The sequence below is a fragment of the Leopardus geoffroyi genome, chromosome C1 (assembly GCF_018350155.1).
Source record: "Leopardus geoffroyi isolate Oge1 chromosome C1, O.geoffroyi_Oge1_pat1.0, whole genome shotgun sequence".
Lineage (NCBI taxonomy): Eukaryota > Metazoa > Chordata > Mammalia > Carnivora > Felidae > Leopardus > Leopardus geoffroyi.
This window is the reverse complement of record NC_059328.1, coordinates 158,592,763-158,600,563: the sequence shown is the minus strand read 5'-3', so window position 1 is coordinate 158,600,563 and position 7,801 is coordinate 158,592,763. Positions and strand designations below refer to the sequence as shown.

Sequence of the window (7,801 nt, the reverse complement as noted above, 5' to 3'; positions counted from 1 at the left end):
GAGGAATATCTATTCAAATCCTTTGTCTGTTTTTTGTTGGGTTGTCTCTGTGTTGTTGAGTTTTAAGTCTCCTGCCATTTTTGTTGACTTTGCTTTTGTGCAAAAAAGGGTGGTCTTGCATGTACTGACTGCCTCTGAATCCTTTCTTATGGTGATCTGACCATTCAAACCATAATTGGTGTATTATTTTGGCTCTTTATACCAAGAATAGCAGGGCACCTGGGTGGCTCAGTTGGTTAAGCGTCCAACTTCAGCTTAGGTCATGATCTCACGGCTTATGAGTTCAAGCCCTGCATCGGGCTCCTTGCTGTCAGTGCAGACCCCGCTTCAGATCCTCTGTCCCCCTCTCTTTGCCCCTCCCCTGCTTGCGCTCTCTCAAAATAATAAAATAATTATAAAGAGTATACCAAGAATAGCAGTTGGTTCCAGCTTCAGAAGTACCAGCACCAGTTAGGCAGTACCTCCTCTTTAGAGACCCCCAATTTGGGGGTTCATCCTCTGAGTTTTTGAGTTTTAATGACTTCAACCTCTTTCCTTTGCCCCCAGCTTTTGGGGTGACAGCTGCTTCCTGACACAGTTATAGTCTCTTTATTACCTCAGACTTCTCTGTTTGCTCTTTTAGTTTTCCAAGATCTGTTTAACCAATTCCACATACAGTATTAAATTCTCTCTGTGGAAACAACTGTTGTGGTTTCTGGTGTCCGATTTCCCGATTAATGTAATTGTTTAACTTTATTTATTTATTTATTTATTTATTTATTTATTTATCTATTTATTTATTTTTTTTTTAGGGAGGGAGAGAGAGAGAGAGTGTGTGTGTGTGCGTGTGTGCACGTGTGCGTGTGTACACAAGTGGGGGAAGGGCAGAGGAAGAGAAAGAGAGAATCCCAAGCGAACTCCATGCTCAGCTTGGAGACTGATGTGGGGCTCAATCTCACAACTGTGAGACCATGACCTGAGTCAAAATCAAGAGTCAGACACTCAACCAACTGACTACCCAGGCACCCCTAATTGTTTAAATTTATTGTTACTTTCCAACTCTGGTTCAAGATTCTAATTTAGCTTCTGCTGGACTAAACCTCTAGCTGTTGATCAGTAGTTGTTTTTTCACAAAGAAAGTGAGTTGGTGGCTACACCATCTTTTTTGCTAAAATAAAACATATCTCTTTAAATTTATTTTGGACAGGAATGTACCTTTTAATAAAGAGTGTCCATGTCTAACATGTTTATCAGTATTAAGTTCTTGTTAGGTACCAGAAATGGCTTTGCTTGGAGTGAAATAAGTACAGAAAGGCTAGAACCCTACTTTCAAGTGGATTTATCCCAGTGTCAGTTGTGAAGAAGACATTCCTCAAAGGACCTGATGGTTTCCCTGGCCAAGAAAAATTCTAACTATGAGCTGTCCCCACTTTGCAATTGTGAGTCTAAGACCTAATAAAGGAGATTCTGGACACTGGTCATTTGCTGGCATCAGTCTTTATTGACTGATAATCCCTTTGGATCTAGTGTTTGGAAGTGTCTTTCATATGGTTGTATCCTTGAGGATCCAGTAAGATGCTCAATATGCAAAACATTCTCCTGGACCCTTAGAAGAATGTTCAAGTTGTGATAAATACATTCACTTGGCCCTGATGGAGATTCTCATTAGCTTCACCCTGATGTTTCTGTTCATGCATAACACTGGCTCTGCAAAGACCCTCTTCCTTCCATTCCTGCAGTCATATCCTTCTATAACCTGTCCCCAGCAGCTATTCCCACCCACTGGCTTGTAGTGTTAAAAACGTTATATACTTATCTCATTGCTAAATAGAGAAGGGTGGCCTAGTTTTTCCAGAGCCAAAGGCTCACTACAGTATAAATGACAAGATCAGCCACTTTTCTGGAGAAGGAGAATGTATTTCAGACATCCCTGATAACCAAATTTATTCTGTATCTCACACATAGCTAACAGGGAGGGATCTCTCTGTGCATTAGGAAAGCACAGAACTTAGGACTTTCTCCTGGGAGAGACCAGCCCCACATGCACAGCCTAGAACCACTAGCACTGACCCAGCAGGTGTAGCAGGATGTCAAGGGATGAGGATCCAGGAACATGAGCAACCTTGGCTGGGGTTTCCTAGTGTCTTCTCCAGCTCCAGGACTATCTCCTGGCACCCCTACTACTTTTAGGTACAGGGGGAATTCTGGCCCCCTCTCATTGGCCCCTCCCCCTTCCCTCTGGGTTTCCTCCAGGTTTCTCCCCCAGCCCTCCCATGCATTGCCATGCCTCACTATGCCATGGTGGCCTGGAAGATGTCCCCTAGCTTTCCTTGGCTCCATAGTTTCCCTCAGAAGTGCTTTCTCTCAGCCTGAAAGTAGAGGGTCCAGGGCCAGCCTGGAGACATGGAGGTGCTGCTAAGCTCTTCAGCAAACCCTGAACTTCTGGTGGGAGGAAACTGGAAAGTGGCAGGGCAGGATCAGGGAGAGACACCGGGTCCGTGGTGTGGGCAGGTGGCAGACTGAGAAAGGGCTGATTGGAGGTGGGGATTGGATGTGATTCCATGGCCAAGAGGAGCATTTGCTTTTAGTATTTTTTTTCAAATTATATTAAATTCTGGTTACTTAACATATAGTGTAATAACGGTTTCAGGAATAGAACTGGTGATTCATCACTTAGGTATACCACCCAGTGCTCAACACAAGTTCCTTCCTTAATATCCATCACCCATTTAGCCCATCCCACACCCATCTCCCCTCCAGCAACCCTCAGTTTGTTCTCAATAGTTAAGAGTCTCTTATGGTTTGCTTCCCCTTCTCTCTCTCTCTTCCCCTATCTTCATCTGTTTTGTGTCTTAAATTCCACATGTGAGTGAAATCATACGATATTTGTCTCTCTCTGACTGATTTATTTTGCTTAGCATAATACACCCTAGCTCCATCCATGTCATTGCAAATGGCAAGATTTGATTCTTTTTGATGGCTAAGAAACATTCCATTGTATATATATATACCACATCTTCTTCTTCTATTCATCAGTTGATGGACATTTGGACTTTTTCCATAATTCGGCTATTGTTAATAATGCTGCTATAAGCATTGGGGTGCATGTACCCCTTGTTCTGAGTATTTTAAGATGCTGTTTAAAAGGCACAATATTCATGCTCCTGCCTGGCCCTGTGCCATTCCAACCACTCACTAACTCACTGACAAGCCTCCCTCTGCGGTGCACTTCATGCTCATAGGTCCAGCAGCCTCACATGATGACTTAACAGACCATCAGTTTTCACTGGATTTATATGGGTGGCTACCTTTGGAGTCTATCTGAAAATCTGTATGATATTATGTCATGTGACTGTGAGATGGCTTTTAGCAGCTTCTGCCCTATCTTCTGCTTGTTCCAGTAGTAGGTTCTTGGTTGAACAACTGAGAACTGTCTGGTGGGACAGAACACATACTGTGGACTCTTAATTTATCTCATCTGATCTAATATTTGCTTTTAAAAGTGTTTGATTTGGACTATTGGGACCTCATCAAGATAAAACGCTTCTGCAGCACAAAGGAAACAATCAATAAAACTAAAAGGCAGCCTATACAATGGATGAAGATATTTGCAGATGACATATCTGATAAGCAGTTAGTATCCACAATCTGTAAAGAACTTACCAACTCAACAGCCAAAAACCATATAATCCAGTTAAAAAATGGGCAGAAGACGCGAACAGACATTTTTCTAAAGAAGAAATCCAGATGGCTAACAGACACATGAAGAGATGCTCAACATCACTCATCATTAGGGAAGTACAAATCAAAACTACAATGAGATATCACCTTACACCAGTTGAATGACTAAAATCAACAACACAGTAAACAATAGATGTTAGCAAGGATGCAGAGAAAGGGGATCCTTCTTACACTGTTGGTGGGAATGCAAACTGGTGCAGCCACTCTGGAAAACAAGTGTGGAGGTTCCTCACAAAAGTTAAAAGTAGAACTACCCCAGGATCCAGCAATTAGACTAATAGGTATTTACCCAAAGGATACAAAAATACTGATTTGAAGGGGTTCATGCACCCAATGTTTATAGTAGCATTATCAACAGTAGCCAAATTATGGAAAGAGCCCAGTTGTCTGTCATTGACTAATGAATGGATAAAGAAGATGTGATATCTGTATACACAAGAATGAAATTTTGCCACTTGCAATGATGTGGTTGGAGCTACAGAGTATTATGCTAAGCAAGATGAATCAGTCAGAGAGACAAATATCATAAGATTTCACTCATGTGTGGAATTTAAGAAGTAAAACAGGTGAACATAGAGGAAGAGGCAAAAAAGAGAGAGTGAGACAAACCATAAAAAACTCTTAACTATAGACAGCAAACTGAGAGTTGCTGGAGGGGAGGTGGGCCTGGGATGGGCTAAATGGGTTATAGGTATTAAGGAGGGCACTTGTTGTGATGATCACTGTGTTATATGTAAGTGAGGAATCACTGAATTCTACTCCTGAAACCAATTTTACCACATATGTTGACTAAGTAGAATTTAAATAAAAAATTGAATTAAAAAAATTAAAGTATTTGATTTGAGTTGATGAAATTGTGAGACTATTCATGCCTTAAGAATTTTCAGGGCACCTGGGTGGCTCTCTCAGTTGGGGTCTGACTTTTGGTTTTGGCTTGGGTCATGATCTCACGGTTTGTGGGTTCAAGCCCCACATTGGGCTCTGTGCTGGCCGTGTGGAGCATGCTTGAGATTCTCTCTCTTCTTTTCTTTGCCCCTACTCTGCTTGCTCTCTCTCTCTCAAAATAAATAAATAAGCTTAAAAAAAGAATTTTAAGAAAGACTGGATTTTTTAAGGAAGTAGATTTTTTTAAACCTAATTGCTTAAAGTCATAATTGAATTTCTTAGAATTTTAATATTTATCCATTTTACTTACTTGAATATCATTGTTTCAGTTCCACTTAAAAAAATCTGTTGTCTGTGTAAAATGGATCAACTTTAGACTTAATAAGACTTATAAATGTTTATGTATGTATTGTGAAATGATCTGACATTTTATTTATTTTTTTATGTTCTGAATTATAAAAAAAACTTTTTTATTGAGTATATTTGACTTATATGTGTATTTAAGGCATACGATGTGTTAATTTGATACACTTATATACTGCAATGTGATTGCCATTCAGTGATATTTAAAATCTTTGTCACAATACATAATTATCCTTTCTTTTTAGTGGATAGGATAATGATGTTTTAGTCTCTTAGCAAGTTTGCTGACTGTATTGCAATATTGTTGTCTGTATTCATTATACTGTGCATTGGATCTCTACATCTTATTTACTACTCATTGCAAATTTGTACCCTTAAAACAACATTGCTTTTATCTCCCCCACTCCCTAAGGACATTTTAAGTTAAGGGAGTAGTTCCTCATTATTGAGTAGACTGATGTTATGGTAGAATCAACCTTTGCTCTGTGCCTTTTCATCCTGGTCAAAAACTTTCTTAATTTCTCAACATTAAAAAAAGCTAAGAAGTATTTTTTACAACTAATGTCAATATAAAGTTTTCAGTTAGGTCAATAGTCCATTATATAGAAATTATAACATTAATATTATTTAAATGATATATTGAAAATAAAAAATAAGTTGCTAAGTACTTTATACATTAATCAAGATACATAGAAGCATTCTTCCTGCAAAATTAGTGATCTTATTAAGATACTGCTCACCTTTTAACTTCTATTAGAAAATTAATGACTTGAAGTGGAGATAGCTAGAAATGTCTTAATGAGTTGACAATTTCTTACTCAATAGCAAATTCTTGATGTGTTATTTTGGTAACAAGTTTCCATATTCTTTAGGACAGTTCTGTGACTCAGATGTACTTACATTCTGAAAGCCTCATTTAATGTGGCAGGAGTTTAGCTGAATGCATATGATGTTTGACAGTTTTCTCACTAGGATTCCAGGCATATGAGATATTCTCTCTCATGCTGTGTACATTTTGACTTATAGTCTGATAAAATTATATCTTCAACTATGATTGTGCATCAATTAGCCAACAATTGTAACTGTCCCATATAAGTCTTATTTTTCTTAATAACACTTAATGTTAATAAATAATATTTCTTAATAACATTTAATTTACTCTCTTAATTAACATTTTTAAGACATTTAAAACAAATTATAATTTATTTCATAAAATATATAACTATAAAATGCATGGCCATAGAGATTAAATTGGGTTTCTTATTATGAATGAATGAATTAATATGACTTCCACTTCAAAAGAGAAATGTACCTTCTATGTTAAATAAAGATGATTAACCTGTAGCTACTTGAGAGCCTCTCCTTAGCAGACATTTATTACATGTCTCTGTTTACAAAAATTACTAGTGATATGAAGAAAGACATTTATTTTAAACAGAGACAAATAGGGCCCCGGGGTGGCTCAGTTGGTTGGGGGTCCTACTTTGGCTCAGGTCATGATCTTGCGGTCTGTGAGCTTGAGCCCCACGTCAGGCTCTGTGCTGACAGCTCAGAACCTGGAGCCTGCTTCAGATTCTGTGTCCCCCTCTCTTTCTTCCCCTCCCCCACTCACACACTGTTTCTCTCTGTCTCTCAAAAATGAATAAATGTTAAAAAAATTTAAAAAAACAGAGACAAATAATAAGTGTACATTAAGGATAACATCTTCAAGATAATCTAAATCAAAATCCAGTCATCTTATGTATATATAATTACAGAGTGATTAAAAGCTCTACGTGGAAAGACCATTCATGTGGTCTAGAAAAATATTCCTTCAAGAATTAGATTTTTAAACAAGCTGTTATGTTAAAAATGTATTAATATACATGCTAAAAAATGTGAACAGTTTAAAAAGTATAGAGTGAAAAGAAAATTTTTCTTCTGTCCCAGTGTCCAGTTTCCCAGTCTTCTTGCACCAGAAGCAACTTTCTGTTACCATTTTCTCATGTGGGTTCCCAGATATATCTTATATGCACATACATCTCCTTTAAAAACCACAACCATAAAGGGGAATATAATATAAACATTGTTTTATATTTTTGCATTTTATTTTCTCCACTTATATGTCTTGGTTATTATTTTAATCAGTATATAAATATATATAACTCATTCTTTTACTGCTGTGTAGTATTTTATTACATAGCTGTACCATAATTTATTTAACTCTTTTTTTTTTAGATCAAAACATTTATGTTTTGTGTTACAAAAACAAAAATAAAAAATCCAAGCAGGTAATGAAATAAACATATTTTAGGTGTCCCATCCTAGATTCTCTGTCCTAGAATTTAGTAACAAGTTCAAGCTTAGGTTGCTTCAACACTTCCAGATGCTATGAGGTCTCCATCTTATAACCATGTGTCTCTGATTTACCTCATATCAGATTGGAGAAGTTACCCTCTTCATTGTCAAAATCCCAGTTGTTTTCCTAGACATCTGCTTCTTCATTTTCATCCAAACTAGCCCAGTCTTCCTTGGGGAACTCCCTGAACTCGTTGTCCTCCTCCCAGAGACCTAAGTCCACCAGCTGCTTTTTCTCTGACATTGCAACGCTTCATGCCAAAAAAACCTCTCAGGCCAGTGGCAAAGTTGAAATCCTCATTTTCCCTCACCACTGCTGCCTGTAAGGAGGCCGGCTCTACCTTAAAGACATGGGATATTTAACTTTCTTTATTATATGATTTTAGGATTCTTTTTCTATTCAAGCAAAATCATCATGAACTTCCTTGTACAAGGGTCTTTGAATAGAAATGAGAGCACAGTGGTGGAATAAAATGTTAGATGTGAAATTGTTGGG

General features: G+C 37.8%; 1 pseudogene; it reads right to left on the bottom strand.

The window, feature by feature from the left end:
* Window positions 1-7,276: 7,276 nt before the first annotated feature.
* On the bottom strand, window positions 7,277-7,559 carry LOC123596768 (annotated as a pseudogene).
* Between the last annotated feature and the right edge of the window lie 242 nt (window positions 7,560-7,801).